Source organism: Enhydra lutris, unplaced genomic scaffold (assembly GCF_002288905.1).
Source record: "Enhydra lutris kenyoni isolate GAN:26980312 unplaced genomic scaffold, ASM228890v2 scaffoldscaffold8, whole genome shotgun sequence".
NCBI lineage: Eukaryota > Metazoa > Chordata > Mammalia > Carnivora > Mustelidae > Enhydra > Enhydra lutris.
The window spans coordinates 23,891,061-23,909,273 of record NW_019154092.1 but is presented as its reverse complement, the minus strand read 5'-3'; positions in this window follow the sequence as shown (position 1 = coordinate 23,909,273).

The window sequence follows — 18,213 nt, the reverse complement described above, 5'->3', positions numbered from 1 at the left end:
CCTCACCCAAATATACATGCAACTAAGGACTCCAGGATCCACAATGCAGTATAGGACTAGAACTTTATTCTCTCTAGTTCTATGCTTGATAATCCTGGCAACATTCTCCATAACCTAGTCACAATCAGACATTGTTTCATTGCTTACAGCTCAAGACCAGAAATCTTATACGTCAGGAGATTAGAGTGATGCATTCAAAGTGCTAAAAAAGAAAGGAAATAGCTGACCAAGAATGCTTTACCCAGCAAAATTCTCCTTCAGAAATGAAACAAAAGAGATAATTTCTCAGATAAGCAAAAACTGAGGGAATAATGGCTTTTTTTCCATAGTTATAGAAAAAGGAATCCTAAAATTTGTGTGGAACCATAGAGACCCCCAAATAGTCAAGGTAATCCTGAGAAAGAGGAAGAAAATTGGAGGCATCATACTTCCTGATTTCAAACTATATTACAAAGCTGTAGTAATGAAGAGTGTAATATAAACATTAAAATAGACACTATATACTGATGAAACTGAACCAAGAGCTCAGAAACAGACCCTTGTATATACAGTCAACTAATAATTGACAAGGGAACTAAAAACATTCAGTGGGAAAAGGATAGTCTCTCCAATAAATTGTTTTGGGAAAACTAGATAATCACATGCAGAGGAATGAAGTTGGACCCCTACCTTACCTGACTTATAAAAATTAACCTACTTATTAAAGACTTAAACGTAAGACTTAGCATAAAAACTTAAACATAATACCTGAAATTGTAAAATCCTAGAAGAAAACAGGATTAAGTTCCTTGACATGGGTCTTGGCAACAACTTTTTGGATATGACACAAAAATGACAAGCAACAAAAGCCAAAATTAATAAGTGGGACTACATCATACAAAAAAATTTCTGCTTGGGGCTCCTGGGCAGCTAAGTCAGTTGAGTATTCAGCCCTTGGTTCTGGCTCAGGTCATGATCTCATGGATCATGAGATCAAGCCCACACTGGGCTTCATGCTCAGCAGGGAGCCTACTTGAAGATTTTCTCCTTTTGCCCACTCCCACTGGCTCTCCTTCTCTCTTAAAAAAAAAAAAAGAAAGAAAAAGAAAAAAAAAAGGTTTGCATAGCAAAATGCACAATCAACAAAAAGAACAAAAAGAAAAGGCAACCTATGGAATAGGAGAAATTATTTGCAAATCACATATCTAATAAGAGGTTTTAATAGCCAAAATGTATAAAGAACTCATACAATGTAATAGCAAAAATACAAATAATTTTATTAAAACTTCTGCAGAGGATCTGAATACAAATTTTTATAAAAGAAGACATCCAAATGGTGACAGGTACATGAAAAGTTACTCAAAATCACTAATCATCAGGGAAATACAAATCAAAACCACAATGAGATAACACTGTTCATATCTGTTAGAAAGCCCATCATTAAGAAGACAAAATATAACAAATATTGGAGAAGAAATAGAAAAAAGGGAACCATTGTATACTGTTGGTGTGAATGTAAATTGGAACAACAGCTATAGAAAACAGTATGAAGTTTCCTCAAAAAACCAAAAAACAGAACTATCATATGATTGATTCAGCAATTCACTTTTGAGTATACATCCAAAGGAAATAAAAACAAGATATCAAACATATATCTGTCCTCCCATGTTCATTATATCATTATTCATAATACCCACAATTACATTAAAAAATAACCTAAGTGTCATCAATGGATGATTGGATAAAGGTATAGTGTGTATGTGTGTGTGTGTGTGTGAATATTATTATACATAATATATGAATATTATTCAGCCAGGAAAAAGAAGAAAATCTTTCCAATTACAGAAAAAAAAAAGGATAGATCTTGAGGACATTACACTAAGTGAAATAAGAAAAATACAGATACCATATGATATTGCTTATATGTGGAATCTAAAAAAGCCAAACTCAGAAAGAGAGAACAGAAAGATGGTTATTAGAAATTGGGGAATGGAGAAAATGGGGAAATTCTGGCCAAAGGCACAAACTTTCAGTTGTAAGATGAGTAAATTCTGGGGATTAAATGTACAACATGGTAAATATAGTTAATAGCACTATATTGTATGATTGAAAGTGGCTAAGTGTAGATCTTAAATATTCTCATCTCAAAAAACAAAAGGTAATTATATAGGTGATGGAGTTTAATTAGCTAATGCTGCAGCGTTTTTCATTTTGTAATATATGTGTATAAAATCAACATGTTGCATCTAAACTTACACTTAAACAAAACTTATATTGATATAAACTTATATCAATAAAGCTGGGGGAGGGGCACCTGGGTGGCTCAGTGGGTTAAAGCTGGGGGAAAAGGAATAAGTTTGATATAAATGATAACCTTCAAGAATATAATGCTTAACATTAACATTAATATTAACAAAAAATAAGTATAACACTGTGATGTCAATATTAATTTCACACAAAGAATAACATTGGTCTCAAAATTACTAAGAATAAATAAATAGGGGAGCCTGGGTGGCTCAGTTGGTTAAATGTCAGATTCCTAGTTTCTGCTCAGGTCGTGATCTCAAGATTGTGAGATTAAGCTCCATGTTGTGCTTTGCACTGGGACTAAAGCCTGCTTAAGATTCTCTTTCCCTCTCCCTCTGCCCTTCGCTCCCCCTGGGTGTGTGCTCTCTCTCTCTCCCTCTCAAAAAAAAAAAAAAAAAAGAAAGAAAGAAAAGAAAAGGAATAAATATATAGAACATAGGTTATTTTAGTTATATGAATGAAAAATGAAAAAATTAAACATCAATTGAGGAAATGTTTTGAGACTTCATCATATGGTAAAAATACATGACAGAAACACACATAGAAGTTAATGGGATTGTCCGCAATTTTGTAAAAGATTATAATATAATCCTATTAATCATTAAGTATCTAAAATTATAACTACACACGTTTTATTTATTAAAGTGGAGATTAGCACAGGACTGGAGGAATAAATTGTGACCGTTTGAGACAGTAAATCATCCTTAATCTGTACAGATCAGGGAATAAATTCACAGAGACAGTTTGTTGGGTGGAATCGGGAAACATGGAAATTCACATAAGCCCGGTGGCGGGTTAGAGAGGAGGACTCTGCTTTTTGTGTCTTTGGACTGCCAGTGGATACATAAGAAGAGATTGTTTCTAAAGAGGAAACGCTCTCCACTCCAAAACTATTTCTCTCTGCCCAAAGCCAAACACTCCCCAGAAAATCTAATACTTAACATTAAAATTAAAAAAAAATTTATAGTGTAACCAAATACTTAGACTTGTGTCTGAAACTAAAGGAATTGATCAGTAATAACAATATTGGATAAGGACCCAACTCTCTCCCATTGTTAATATGTACAAAACTTCCCATATAAGTGCAAGGGAGAAAAGGGAAAAAAAATGGAAATACAAAAATACTCAGCATGGAAACGAATAGGATAACATGAAAATTGAGAGCACATAATGCTTTATAAAATCAGTCATTACAAGAAAAAGAAGAGAATTCTTTTGTTTTGGGAAAAATTAGAAAGCATGTTGCATTGGTAAATCTAAAACTGGCTCTTGTGAAATGGAGTAATAACAAAATGAAGGAGTTCTTGGAAATGCAAATCATAATTGCAAAGTTATTATTGTCATTTTTAAAGCAGTGAATAATAGATTGAATAAGCCAGTATAGAAGATTATTACATTAAAAAAGAATCTCAGGGGGTGCCTGGATGGCTCAGTAGGTTAAGCCTCTGCCTTCAGCTCAGGTCATGATCTCAGGGTCCTGGGATCAAGCCCCACATCAGGCTCTCTGCTCAGCAGGGAGCCTGCTTCCTCCTCTCTCTCTGCCTGCCTCTCTGCCTACTTGTGATCTCTCTCTCTCTGTGTCAAATAAATAAATAAAGTCTTAAAAAAAAAAAAGACTCTCAGGAAAGTCTCTGAACTTAAAAGAATAATAAAAGGCAAAGAGATGGAAGTTAGGAATTAAATACAAGAGATAGGGAGAGCCCAATTGGGAAATCTTATATAGAAGAGTCCATGTGGAATGAATTGGGGGAAAAAAAGAAATAAAGAAAAATATATTTTAAACTTTCAAGTATAAGATACTCAAATTTATATATGTACAAACACCTCACAAAGTACCTGGAAAATAAGCCATAGCCTTTTAACATTTCTTAAATTATAAAGGTGAAAAAAATTAGTGTACAATCACCCAGACTAAACTTTAAGACTGATATCTACAAATCCAATCCTTGAAGAAATGGGGGCAATTTCAAATCTCTTTTGACTTAAAAAGTGTTTTTCACAATATTTTTAATGAAGAAAGTATGCATAAGAAACTAATTATATTTTCATTTGCTTAATTAACACTTCACATGCTTGTGGCCCAACCAGACCTTGTCTTCTCTAAGTGCCTGGACAAAACTCTTGCCAATACCACTATAGAATTTTTTACTTTTTCTTATATGGATTCAGTGAAGGTGTTTATATATTCTTTTTTTTTAAGATTGTATTTATTTATTTGACAGACAGAGATCACAAGTAGGCAGTGAGGCAGGCAGAGAGAGAGGGGGAAGCAGGTTTCCCACAGAGCAGAGACCCCGCGATGTGGGGCTTGATCTCAGGACCCTGAGATCATGACCTGAGCCGAAAACCTAGGCTTAACCTGCTGAGCCACTCAGGCACCATGTTTTGTATGTGTCACAAATGTGGCATGACTTTATACTATTTTTGCTGTATGTTTTATACACAGAATTCTTTTTTAAATTCTTTTAAGTTCGGGTGTCTGGGGGGCACAGTCTGTTTAAGTATACCACTCTTTTTTTCAACTCAGTTCCTGTTCTCAGGGTTGTGCAATCAGCCTCAGGTCCTGGCCGGTACTCAGTGCCTAATCTCTTGAAATTTTCTTTCCTTCTCCCTCTTCCCCTCCCACTTGTGCACTCTTTCTTTCTAAAATAAATAAATAAATAATTTTAAAAAGAAGTTCCTTTAAGTTGAATTCAGCAGTTCTCTTCTTCATGATTTTTTGTTTTGTTTTGTTTTCTTATCCAGTTAAAACTTCCATTTCTTTTTTAAGGCTGTGAAACTATTTTTCTATATTGTCTTCTTAAAATTGTATAGATTGTTCTTTCATATTTAGTTTTTCAATCTACCTGGAATTTATATTTGCTTATAGTATAAATAAATTCAATCTTCCTTTTATTTTATTTTATTTTATTTTTTGTCCATTTTATTTTATTTCTTTTCAGTGTTCCAGAATTCATTGTTTATGCACCACACCCAGTGCTCCATGCAATACGTGCCCTCCTTAATACCCACCACCAGGCTCACCCAACCACCCATCCCCCTCCCCTCCAAAACCCTCAGTTTGTTTCTCAGAGTCCACAGTCTCTCATGGTTGGTCTCCCCCTCCGATCCCTCCTCTTTTTTTACATTAATATAACCATTCATTTCAGAACATCACAAAAAGTACTTTTTCCCTATTTGATCCACTTACTCTGTGTGTATGTGTGTGTGTGAGTGTGCGTGCACACACCTAAGTATCTTTGATGTCTGTTTGATGCTTTTTTTCTTTGTGTATCTTTCCACCATGAGCACACTCTTTTTATCATAAATCTTGATACCTTATAGGGCAAGTCTCCCTATTGTGTTCCTTATTATTTTTTTTAAAGATTTTATTTATTTATTTAACAGGGAGAGAGAGATCACAAGGAGGCAGAGAGGCAGGCAGAGAGAGAGGGGGAAGCAGGCTTCTCACTGAGCAGAGAGCCCTAAGCGGTGTGGGATCCCAGGACCCTGAGATCATTACCTGAGCCAAAGGCAGAGGCTTAGCCCACTGAGCCACCCAGGCACCCCAGCCTATTGTGTTCTTCAAAATTATCTTATGTAACTCTAGGTTCTTTTCACTTTATATAAACTCTATATTAAAATATTTAATTTAAATACGCACACATCAGGTTTTTTATTAGAATTGAATTGCATCTATAGATCAATTTTGGCAGAATTGTATTTTTTGATTACTGAATATGTCAAGCTATGAACCTAGTATATTCCTTATTTATTTCATTTTTTAAAAGAATTTTTGGGGCCCCTGGGTGGCTCAGCGGGCTAAAGACTTTGCCTTCGGCTCAGGTCATGATCCCGGGGTTCTGGGATTGAGCTCCCGCATCGGGCTCTCTGCTCAGCGGGGAGCCTGCTTCCTCCTCTCTTTCTGCCTGCTTCTCTGCCTACTTGTGATCTTTGTCTGTCAAGTAAATAAATAAATAATCTTTAAAAAAAAGAATTTTCAATCAGATTGTCTTTTATTTTTAAAAGAATTTTGTACAATTTTATACATTTTTGTCTGGCTTTTGTACAGTAAATTCCTAGATAGCTTGTATTTTCTTTTTATCATTTGAAATAGGGGTTAAGTTTTTTCATTATTTTTTAACTTCATGTAAATTTGTATATAATGCCTTTTGATTTGTAATTATTAAATCTGTATTTAACAGTTTGACTAAACTCTGCTATAAATTCTAGTAAATATCTGTATATTCTGTCACATTATTTTTATTCATAATGATATGATCTGCAAAATATTGACTGGTTTTGGTTGTTGGTTTTTTTGTTTCCAGTCTGGATATGTTTTTTTTTTTTCTTTGCCTCTCTGCACTGAACACCAAAAATTGAAAAATGTTTTGATAACAGTAACGTGTTTCTCCTTTCTAATTTTAAAGGAAATACTTTCAACATTTCATCATAAAATATTTTATTTGCTGTGTTTTTATGTAGATAAGCTTTATCAGATTAAAGGATAAAATACTAAAACATTTCTTCAAAGGAACATAGAAGTGAAAAACAAACAACGAATTGTGAACAATCATATTTCTGCCAGAGGAGAAAAAAATAAAATCTATATAGTTATTCTTGTTACCCCTTTAAACAATAGATTATTGAAAATTATTCTTTTACTTATTACTTCTCTTTAACTGTTTTTTTTCTGAATTGGAGTGGTGTATCTCTAGCGACCATGTCTATTCAGTATAGATTACAGTGGCTTAAATAAGTTTTCCAAAAAGGACTTAGCAAAACCTCAGATTGGGGCACCTGGGTGGCTCAGCTGGTTAAGCCGCTGTCTTCAGCTCCTGTTGTGATTCCAGGGTCGTGGGATTGGACCCGCATCAGGATCTCTGCTCAACAGAGAGCCTGCTTCTCCCTCTCCCACTGCCTGCCACTCTGTCTACTTGTACTCTCTTGCTGTCAAATAAATAAAAAAATCTTAAAAAAAAAAAAAAGAAAGAAAGAAAGAAAGAAAGAAAGAAAGAAAAAGCCTCAGAATAATTTATTTATGTTCAAAGTCAGATCATTTAATCTCAAGCATTTCAAAATCTTACCTCTATATAGGGGCATCCTACCACTATAAGAGTTGCGATTGAGCAGAAAAATACCAGTCTAATGTTCTGTTCAAATTTGTTCTCACAAATCCTGACAGTCTAACATTACTCACAAATTCTGACCAGTCTAACGTTACTCACAAATTCTGACATCCTCCTTTGGAAAGCAACATTCCATACACCTACTAACTAAAAGTACTGTTAAGACATCATTTTATGTTTAAGTATTTACAAGATATTGGATGAAGCTTAGAACCTAAGATATGTAAAGCATGTATGAAATCTATTGGAATGGAAAACAAAAAGGATATTTCAAATTAAAACTTTTGAATCTTAAGAAGGATGATTTAAATATAGGTGGTCTCTAAAGAAAAGACATTAAGAGAAGTAGAGATTCTATTTGCCTAACAAAAAAAATATATTTGAGTGTGTTACTACTAATCAGGTAAGTGGTGACTATTAAGATTTAAGAATCTACTTCTATTAAGATGATTCTTTAGATAACAGCAAGAAGCACTTCTGTTATTTCCCGTTGTTATTTTCTGTTTCAAATATTCATAAAACAGAAGTCGAATAAGCTGGTTATATGAAAACAAATAAAAATTAGCTTTTTTATTTTGTAAAGAAAAAAAATTTGCTTCCAGCCTCTTGATTTCTTAAATTCAGCTCCTGTGATACTCCTTTGTTCTGGATTACTTTTCCATGAATATCATTAATAATGCCCATTGATTGTTTACAAAAATCCCATCTCAGTTTTCAACTCGAGATAGAGTTTCTATTTCTTATAAGTAAAGCAAATTGCTAATGGCAGAACATCACCTACAATATTTAAATCATTTGCCATATAAATATTACTTTAAAAATGCCATAGAAATAGTAGGCTTATTTAGATTAAAAATATATAGATGAGGGTAGGTGAACAATGAGAGACTATGGACTCTGAAAAACAATCTGAAGGGTTTGAAGAGGTGGGGGGGGTGGGAGGTTGGGGGAACCAGGTGGTGGGTATTAGAGAGGGCACGGACTGATGGAGCACTGGGTGTGGTACAAAAACAATGAATACTGTTATGCTGAAAATAAATTAAAAAATAAATAAATAAGAAATTTAAAAAAATAAAAAATATATACAGATGATGCATTTTCAGTGATCAAGCAAGTAAATAATGACATAGTATCTAGTGAAATATGATGTTAAGATAAATAGCCTTATCTCATACGTGCAATTTTGAACATGTAAATAGTAGTATCTGTTAGAAGGTAATATGTATATAGAATGTGATAGAAAACCATTGAGTTCATTTATCCCACCTGGGTATATTAATCCTTCTGAAAAAGCCTTTTTAAAATTCCTATGTCTTAATTATCTTCCTGCAACTCTCTACCACCTTTGATTATTGAACTGAAGTCTTGAATTATAATTATTATAACCAGGGTCTTTACCAATGTCTGGGTTTGGTTAGACTCCTCTCAATATTATATTGAAAATCTCTTAAGTTATCAATATCTCAGCAAATTTCCAAGGTTCCACTCCATGTCCTTTTATGCAGCTCAAACAGCCAATATTGACATCTTTTTTTTTTTTCTCAAGAGTTCTTGACATGATCTTCTTCAGTAGCATCCCGTATCAGTTGTCTCTTGATTATTGTCAATTATTTGGTGACCCTCACTCTACTCAAATAAGTTAATAATAAAGTTTTTAATATAGTACATGACTTATAGTGAGCATCCAATAACCCTTAGTTATTTTTAGTAGACATAGCAGAGTTTTCTTCCCTTTTAATAAAGATCAGTGTCCTTTAAGCTCAGAGACTTCACCTATTTGGACTTTCAAGTCACAAATAAATGCATGACTACCATCTTATTTCTTCACTGGAAAGCCTATTCCACTGTTATGCATTCCTACTCATTAATAAGGAATAAATCAAGGACAACAATCTCATTTATTGAGTTAAATTTAACTACCCTGAGTTTCTGTACATTGGTTCTAATTATAGTCCATAGAATTGTGTACTAGGCTAAGTAATCCCTTTTTCACGTAATACATCTTCCTTTATTTAAAGACAGCCCATGATGCCTCTGAATCTTCTCCAATCTAAACACTGACAGTACATATATATTCTCTCATTGCTTGTGAGAGATAAAATTGACAAGACAAAAATTTGTAAGATTGTCTGCTTTCAAAAAACGTGAACCTCCTGCAGATATCTGAAGAGTGGATTTCCTCAATCAGTGTCATATCTTGTCTATTAAGGAAGTATCGTGTGTGTTCTTTTCTGCTTGTCTATTATTTTGTAGCTTATTACCACATCTGTATTGCTTTCATCATCACCCAAATTTCTCCATTTGCCTCTATCATCTGGATTTTTTAAACAATATTCAGTCTTGCTTATGTTCTTCTTTTTATTATTTTCTCCTGAAACTACTAGTTTCCTTTCCAGAACAGCCTTTCTCTAAAAATTTTAGTCATATAGATAATTTTCTAAAATTTCCTGTGTTTTGAATTTAATCCTACTAACTTCTGTCCTCTCTCTTTTCCACATTTCAATGTAAAACTCTTTCAATTGAATGGCATATTTCTTTTCAAATATCTTCTATTTCAAAGTGTATTTTGATTCAGGGTTATTATGGGAATTCTGGTAATTCATAGGTCAGACTTTGCTTTCTGAAGCATAGTATTGAATTCAACTAAAGCATAATGGAGCAACAAAAGTTTCTAAGGTGATGGTATTTCACTTTACCCACCTCAGCATGATAAATGACTTCCACTGAACAAGTAATATTTGTAAACTCAGCTGCAATAGTTAAAAGAAATGATAAGTATGGTACTAGTCATTTGAGTCAAGCAGGTGTGCCTCATTTCAAAACAACCAGATACAAGCAACCTTGAAGCTGCACATAGGTTGATTTTCTTTTTAAATTTAGAACTGAATTATTTGTTTGGAATCTGATATGAATTTCTCCCAAAGGAATCATTCTGGCATGTGGCAGCTTGTTTCCTGCAAATCAGCTCACAATTTGCATTTAACCTATTTTATAAATGTTACACTGTAACATTTCAAAGAGCAATATAATAAAACTTTTTCCCAAAAAAGTAGTCCAGTCACATATTTAGTGAATAAATTAAACCAAAGGACATAATCATTATTTTATTTATCTTAAAGGCTAATATTGAAGAAAAAGATTAATAGGTGGTCCATTTTGCTGGTGACTTTGTACAGTATAAAAAATTTTAAGGCACAGAGTCTATCCTTGAGGTATGCTTTTGAACATGGAAATAATGGAGTCAAGCAGAGGAGCTTAGCAACAAGGACTATGGACCCATTTATACAGGTGTAGCACAGCCCATCCTCAACTGTTGAGGCAGTGTAAGAACCCAGATTTGGAAGTCTGTAGTTTGAGAATGGTGGGGAAATAGAAGTAATGGGATCCAAGGAATCTATATGGAAGTGAGAGAATTAGAAGGAAAGAGAGGAAAAGCCCACCAAGCCTACTCATTCATGGACAACACACAGCTTAGGGAAGGATTCCCCAGAGCCAGGAATCAGTGTCAAAGCAATGAGTGAGAACATGAGTAATAGGGATGTAGAGGGAGGAGTCAAGTGGGAGCTACAAACTCCAAGCTGCTGTGCCACCTTCTAGAGGATGGACTAAACCACTGCTATTGCCAAATATGGTGACTTCCCTCACTAATAAGATCTCAGCCACAGACTGTAACATGGGACATAAGAACACATTTTTATAAAATATAGAGGCAGTGTGGTATGAAGAGAGAGAGAGAAAGAGAGAGAGAGAAAGGAAGATGGTCCAAGGTCTAGAGCTAACTTTCAGAAGCTTTGTGACAATGGGTGTATTTCCCACTCCTGCTCCTTCCAAAATTGTACCTAATTATACTCACTTGTATAACTTACGGAGTTATGGGATTCACAGCTGACAACAGAAGTGAAAATGATTCTTGTAAATTGTAAACTGGTATAAAAAGATAAAGTCATATATTGAAGGACCAAGTTCATATTTCTGATGACCTCATTTGGTATTTTTAATTTTTTTAAATTTTTTTGTTTTTAAAAAATTGTATTATTTGACAGAGAGAGAGGGAGATCACAAGTGGGCAGAGAGGCAGGCAGAGAGAGAGAGGAAGAAGCAGGTTCTCTGCTGAGCAAAGAGCCCGATGCAGGGCTCGATCCCAAGACCCTGGGATCATGACCGGACCCGAAGGCAGAGGCTTTAACCCACTGACCCACCCAGGCACCCCTCATTTGGTATTTTTTAAACAGTGAGTTTCTTTGTTCACTTAAAATGCAAGCTAATGTATTAAGACAATAATTATTTACATATACACTTTAGGCATACATCTATTCCATAAGGCAGGAGTTATGACTGCAATTACATAAAAGAATGAGTTCATGAGTTTAAAAAAATGTGTACTACTAATCTAAAGTACTCCTAGTTTAAACTTCACTGTTTTAGATACTAAATGTCAGCCAGGAATATTAGATTGCTCTTTCCAGCTCCACAGTGATTAGGCTCCACTTAATGCCCTACTTACAGAATGATACCCGAAGTTTGGACTCAGTTTCTGAACTCTTACTGACCAAAGGAGGAAGCAGCCCTAGTATATGAGTATAATCATTTAGGGGGCTTGGCATTCCATCGCCTCCATCTTCAGCCTACAGGTGGGTTTGGGGGGCACAATGCTCCCAGAGGCCTGACTCTTGGCTCTTAGTTCTCAGGAGCTCTTCTCTCCAATTTGCGGAGTCTTTCTCAATCCCTGTTGCAAATGCGGTCTTCATCACCAGCATCCACATACAGTACAGAGCCCTCAGTAACCGCCAGCTTGTTCCATTCTCTATCCCACGCTCTGGTGAGGACTAAAACCCTGCCTGGCTGCCAGACACCCTCTCTAGAGACTAAGATTTTTACCTTGAAACCTAAGCTTTGGTCTTGTTATCCTTGGACACCTTTCAGGGGTCTGTGTACTTGGAAGGCAGTAACTGATAACACAACCTACATTTCTGATGCTGTGTGAAATCCTTGCTTTTCCATCAGACTGACATCGTTAGTATTCTCTTCTATACTGACCAAACTTAAAAAAAATTAGACTCCATTCATGTGTTCACTTGCTTGAAATTCCACTGTCAGCATCTGTTTCAATTCCCTCAATCTCTTGGCAGATCTAACACCAACCCCTCCAACCCACCTAGACTTTTCAGACAAGTATCCCTGCTTCTATAAGTCATTAGATATAATACCTAATTCCAGTCCAAAGCAAAAGATACATACACATACATGTATATGTATATATATATTTGTATACACATGTACATATAGATAGATAGATTTATATATACATATATAAACACATTTTTATATTTGCACATAGTCTTTTCTTTCCTTACACAGTAGGACTCAAAGGATATATATTGTGCTGTAATTACTGTTTGAAGAAAAACACCCAGGATTTAAAAATAAGTATTTTAAGGGCACCTGGGTGGCTCAGTGGGTTAAGAGTCTGCCTTTGGCTCAGGTCATGATCTCAGGGTCCTGGGATCGAGCCCCACATTGGGCTCTCTGCCCAGCAGGGAGCCTGCTTCCCCCCCCTCTCTCTTCCTGCCTCTCTGCCTACTTGTGATCTCTCTATCAAATAAATAAATAAAATCTTTTTAAAAAATAAGTATTTTAAAAATCTGCTGACCCTTAGAAGAATTATTCCTGGAAAGAGCCCAAGTACACGTCCACACGAGGCATGACAATAATGAATGCTATCTGTTTGTCATTTTTATAATAACTAGAATTGATTGAATGTGCCCTTGCAAGACAATAATAGTGATGGCACATTTTCACAAAGGGCAAATGCAGGTAAAATTGTGAGTTCAAAACTGGTGAAGTTTAGCTCTTCATTTTGATATTAGAGACACATACACATTTAGAAATGCCATAACTTCTGCTTTAAAAGTATTTTAAAAGCAAATGTTAACTCTTGTGCTGACAAACACAATGTCATAAGAATAAAAGCTTTTTGAATCTTTTACATAGACTGGGTTATCTTTTACATAGAATCCAAGACTTCTGTTAGTCCCTGAAGTTAGTCTGCGTTGTTTCAACAAGGAATAGCTGCTGTATATTTAAGCAGGAAGTGCAGCAGCAAAAACAAGCAGCGAAATTGCTGGAGAGCACGAGAACAATCGTGTCCCACCTCGGCAACAGCAGTGATTTCATAAATGATTCGATCAGTCCGGAGACCTTGGACGATGCAGCCAACACCCGTTTTCTGGAAGACGGAATGTGAAGCACCTCACAGGAAGGCAGTAGACGACAGCAGGGCCTGTGTTGAACCAGAGAACACATGCCCCAACCAAAAACAGCTTACACACATATATATTTGATTATTGCTACATTCACATTTGCAAACAGAAACACAGAGACACACACCAATCTTCTTACCAAGCAAAATATACCGGTGAGCCAGACTCAGTAAGTTTGTAGTGAAAGTAAGCAGCACACCCGGCCAAATCAAGTGGGAAAAAAACAGTAGTATCTGTTGGAAAGGCACAGATCCCTTTTAAAAATCGGTGCATTAACACGTAGATATAGCAAGAAGATATGTCAGATTGGGATGTGAACGTGATGATGAAAAATGCAGTCATTTTCCTCATGGAAACAAAAAAGAGTCAAGGAAAATAGAGGAAAAAAAAAAAGAACCAAAACTAAAATCAAAAAGATAAGTGAATATTTATGTTTACAGGAGTCTTTGTGACTTGATCCGGAAGCAGATATGTTATAGACATATAGACTCATTAGGAATAATTTTTTAATGCATCAAACAACATTATAAAATTATACAGCTGTTATATGTCATTTCTTGAGGTTACTGTAAGAACAATTACATTATGAAACAAATGTGTGTATGTGTATGCGTGCATGTTTGCACGCGCGCGCGCACACACACACACACACACACACACCTATGTATATATTCAACAATTCGAAGGGAAGATTTATCCAAAAGGTATAAAACTAAACATTATTTTACCCCTCAAATAAGAATGTAACGAGTTATTGAGGCGCCTGGGTGACTCAGCCGGTTAAGCATCTGCCTTGGCCTCGGCTCCTGATCCAGCGGTCCTGGGATCGAGTCCCACCTAGGGCTTCCTGCTCAGCGGGGAGCCTGCTTTTCCCTCTCCCTCTGGACCATACCCCTGCTTGGGCTCTCTCACTCAGTCTTTCTCTTTCAAATAAATAAATAAAATCTTTTTTTAAAAAAGAATGTGAGTTATCTGCTGGCTTATAGAATTAAATAGATGATAAAAATCTTTGTAAAATTGCAACTGGTACTTTAATTCTTTGAAATGTTCCATCTTAAAAACTCTATAAGAGCTACTTTTTCTGAGGAAATTATAAGCAAAGTCATTGCTATAAAGTTCAATAAACTGAATGTTTGTCACTATTTTAGTATCCTATTTTACAGATGAAAAAAGTGAACATTTGAAAGAATAAGAAGCATTTCAAAAACCGCACTGCGAGTGGGGGATGTGGTTAGAATTTCAAATGTGATTTTCCTCATCCCAAGTGTATGCTTTTTAACTATTCTGTCTACCTTATAATATTTTGCTTGATATTCATTAAAGTAACAGATGTTTCTAGTACATTTGTTTTTTTCTCTATCCTAGGTTTACTTAAATTAGTGGCCTAATATTAGCTCAGACAGTAGGAATCTTTTTGGTTGTTATATGTATTGTTTTCTAGATCTAATTAATTGGATATGATTTGACTCAGTGTCTTCATATTGATAATTATTTAAGCTTCATAGAGTCCGTGTATTTCTGAGATAACTAAACAAAACAACTTCAGAAACCTGAAACCAGTGTTTCAGTGATAGGATTACTTGCAGGCTATTAAGGAATGGAAAGATTGCTTTCTCTAGGGACAGACACATCAGATTAAATTCCTTACTGCATTTGTGTGTAGGCAACATTCAAACCTTAAGACAAATTTATTTCTACTAATTTTATAGTCAGTTCAGAATGTTGCATCCAGTTACCCTTCTCTGATTACTTTTAATCTTTAGAATTTATATTTGGGGCAAGATTTTAAAAATTACTTTGCTTTTGCTGGTGCCCTGACCATAATCACCCAAGTGTCTGTTCCTTTTTATAACAGGGCTGCTGATTTCAGGTGGTTAAAAGAAAAGATGGTTCCTTCAACGTTACTGGTAAGTGTTTTCTGCTGCTTCCTAAAAACTTCTAAATTACATCTCAAGAGCTTTTTGAGATAGGTTTTTACATCCACGAAAGTAAAATCAGCCTTATTGGGCAAATGTGACCTTCTCCCTCAAATTCCTTGGGAAGAACTAACTGTCTGTGAAGGGGGAAAAATTTATATTCAGGTTAGCAATGTTTTAATGTCTTAAAGCTCCCTAGGAATTTATGAATTTTGAATATAAGCAAAATCATCTAATTATATGAGAATGACTTTGCAAATAAATCGGTGTGTTGTATTGCACTTTTGAGTAAACAAACATCATTGAGTTATGCTAATTTTTCTAGTTTTTTCTATTTATTTAATCAAGAGATGAGTATCAGCACTCCAGCATCCCACCCCTCAAAAAACATGTTCACAATGGACACCATGATCTTGATTGCAATAGATTAACTGCTATATTTTGGTCATTTTTTTACATTTCTGTTAATCACTTCACAGCCTTAAAAATTATTTCACAAATCTGTCTTGCAAGACTTTCTGAATGAAGGGTTAGAAATTTAAAGGCGGGGGGGTGGGGGGTAATCCTTCAAAGCTTCGTGGCGACTCTTCCCTGGAGAATAACTTCAGGCTCAATCTCCAGAGTACTAACAGATGTAAACACTTTATATTTTCCACAAGTAATTGCCACATATTTTTAGAATGAATATTAAAAAAAATAATTACAACCTAATCAAATCACATCTTTCTCTCCTGGGTCAATCTAATTTAAATAGAATCAAGGTATGAAATAAATGGGTTCAATTCTCACATTAAAACCCACCTTACCGTGTCTGCTCAAGTGTGGAATTTCCTGATTAGTCAAGGAGCTCTAAGATCAGCATTCCCCCAGACAAAAGAACAGGATAGAGAGGGGATATCTTCTCCCTGTTTACTATGTCCATTCTATCATCCTGCAGTGGAAAGCTACATGGACTTTGAGATTTGAGTTTGATATGTGTGTTAACATATGATTAAGTACATTTAAATTCTAGCTTTACTTTGCCTTTCAAATGAATAAAACTCTCTATATAGTAACTATATTCTGTAGAGACAAGAATACTTACAAATAAAATATGTTATCAAATGGTATATATTATATATGTAAATGCATTTCTCTTTTTAAAACATTCAGTATTTTTTTCTAAACTATTTTGTGTTGGTATACTTAATTACATTGTGCATTCAACATAGTTAAATGTTTTATCTTACTCATTTGAAGATAATTTTTCCTAATATATATCACATGGATGACAATGGGTCTTTATTTAAAATATAAAGAATAAATAAGCTTACATTAAAAAGTAAGTAAAACAGAATGAAATCTTTCGGCAAATACTATTTACGTCAACAGGTTAAGAATTTATACCCTAAAAATATAACAAAATTAATGTTTACTACTTATTTCAATAAACATCCATGTGTAAATTATGAGATACTGTGTATTGATTCCTGATACTCAAAATATTGATTTATAAGCCATTCAGAGAAAAGAAGGATTCACTTATTATTTATTTCTCAGTGATACAGTCAGAGTAGCATTTTAGACATTTCAGAAATAGTTTTCCACTCGAGTGGTAATGGCAGTGGATGAAATTCTTGAATATATTTCCCTGCTTTCTAGTACTATCTGCTGTATTTACCTGTGGATGCATAGAAATGTAACCACACAACAGTTTCTATTCACCAATCATTTCTGTTACTTGTAATGCAGTAATACATTTCAATTTGAAGGAAGGTAACGAATTGGGGTCAATATTTCATGTGCCTGTGTTATTCAGCAATTCCTATGAAAAGAAGTGGCATGAATAAAAAAGTAATTTGAGAAGCTAGTGAGTAAAATAGCAAAGGGAAGAAGGAAAGGATGCAAGAAATGGATTGGAAAAGACTCATAGTGAAAGAACCAAGTTAAGGTTGAACTTGAGCAGGAACAGAGGTTCGCTTAGTCCTGATTAAGTATCCTTAATTTCTGGAATTAACCCTACATCTGAGTACTGTCATCAATTTATTAAAGTAGACTATAAATAGATACTCATACATATATTCATACATTTAAAATTTTTTTGAACTCCTACTATGTATAAGCCATTGTCCTAAGCACTGGAGATATATTAGATAAAATCAATGAGTAATTAAAATAGATGAACAATAAAAACCTTCAAGATGTGAAAAGGAAATGAGTGATAACTTTTCCAAGGATGTATACTTGAAATAGACAAAAATTTTAAAGCAATATGTAGACTTAAGGAGTGATTTAGGTATAATTTTTTAAATGAAATAATTTCTAATTGTTCTTTCAATGAAGGTATACCTACCAGAATAAAAACTTCCATCTTGATAACTCATATGTACTGGACCCTACAGAAAGTGACAAACTCTCACCTGTTGTTCTCCAGAGGACATTGTTTCTTTTGTACCTTAAACAGAAGATTGCTTCCTCATTGCTAAATCTCAGAAGAAAAAGAAACTGGTCCCTCTAAGGTCATGGTTTAATAATAGTCCAAAAGAAAAAACATTCGCTTAAAAAATTGTTGCTCTTTGAAAAGAGTTTTTCAACATTACAAAGTTTCTTAAATAAAAATCTTTAAATACTAGCTAAAAGTCTAAGAATGGCCAATTGCTATAA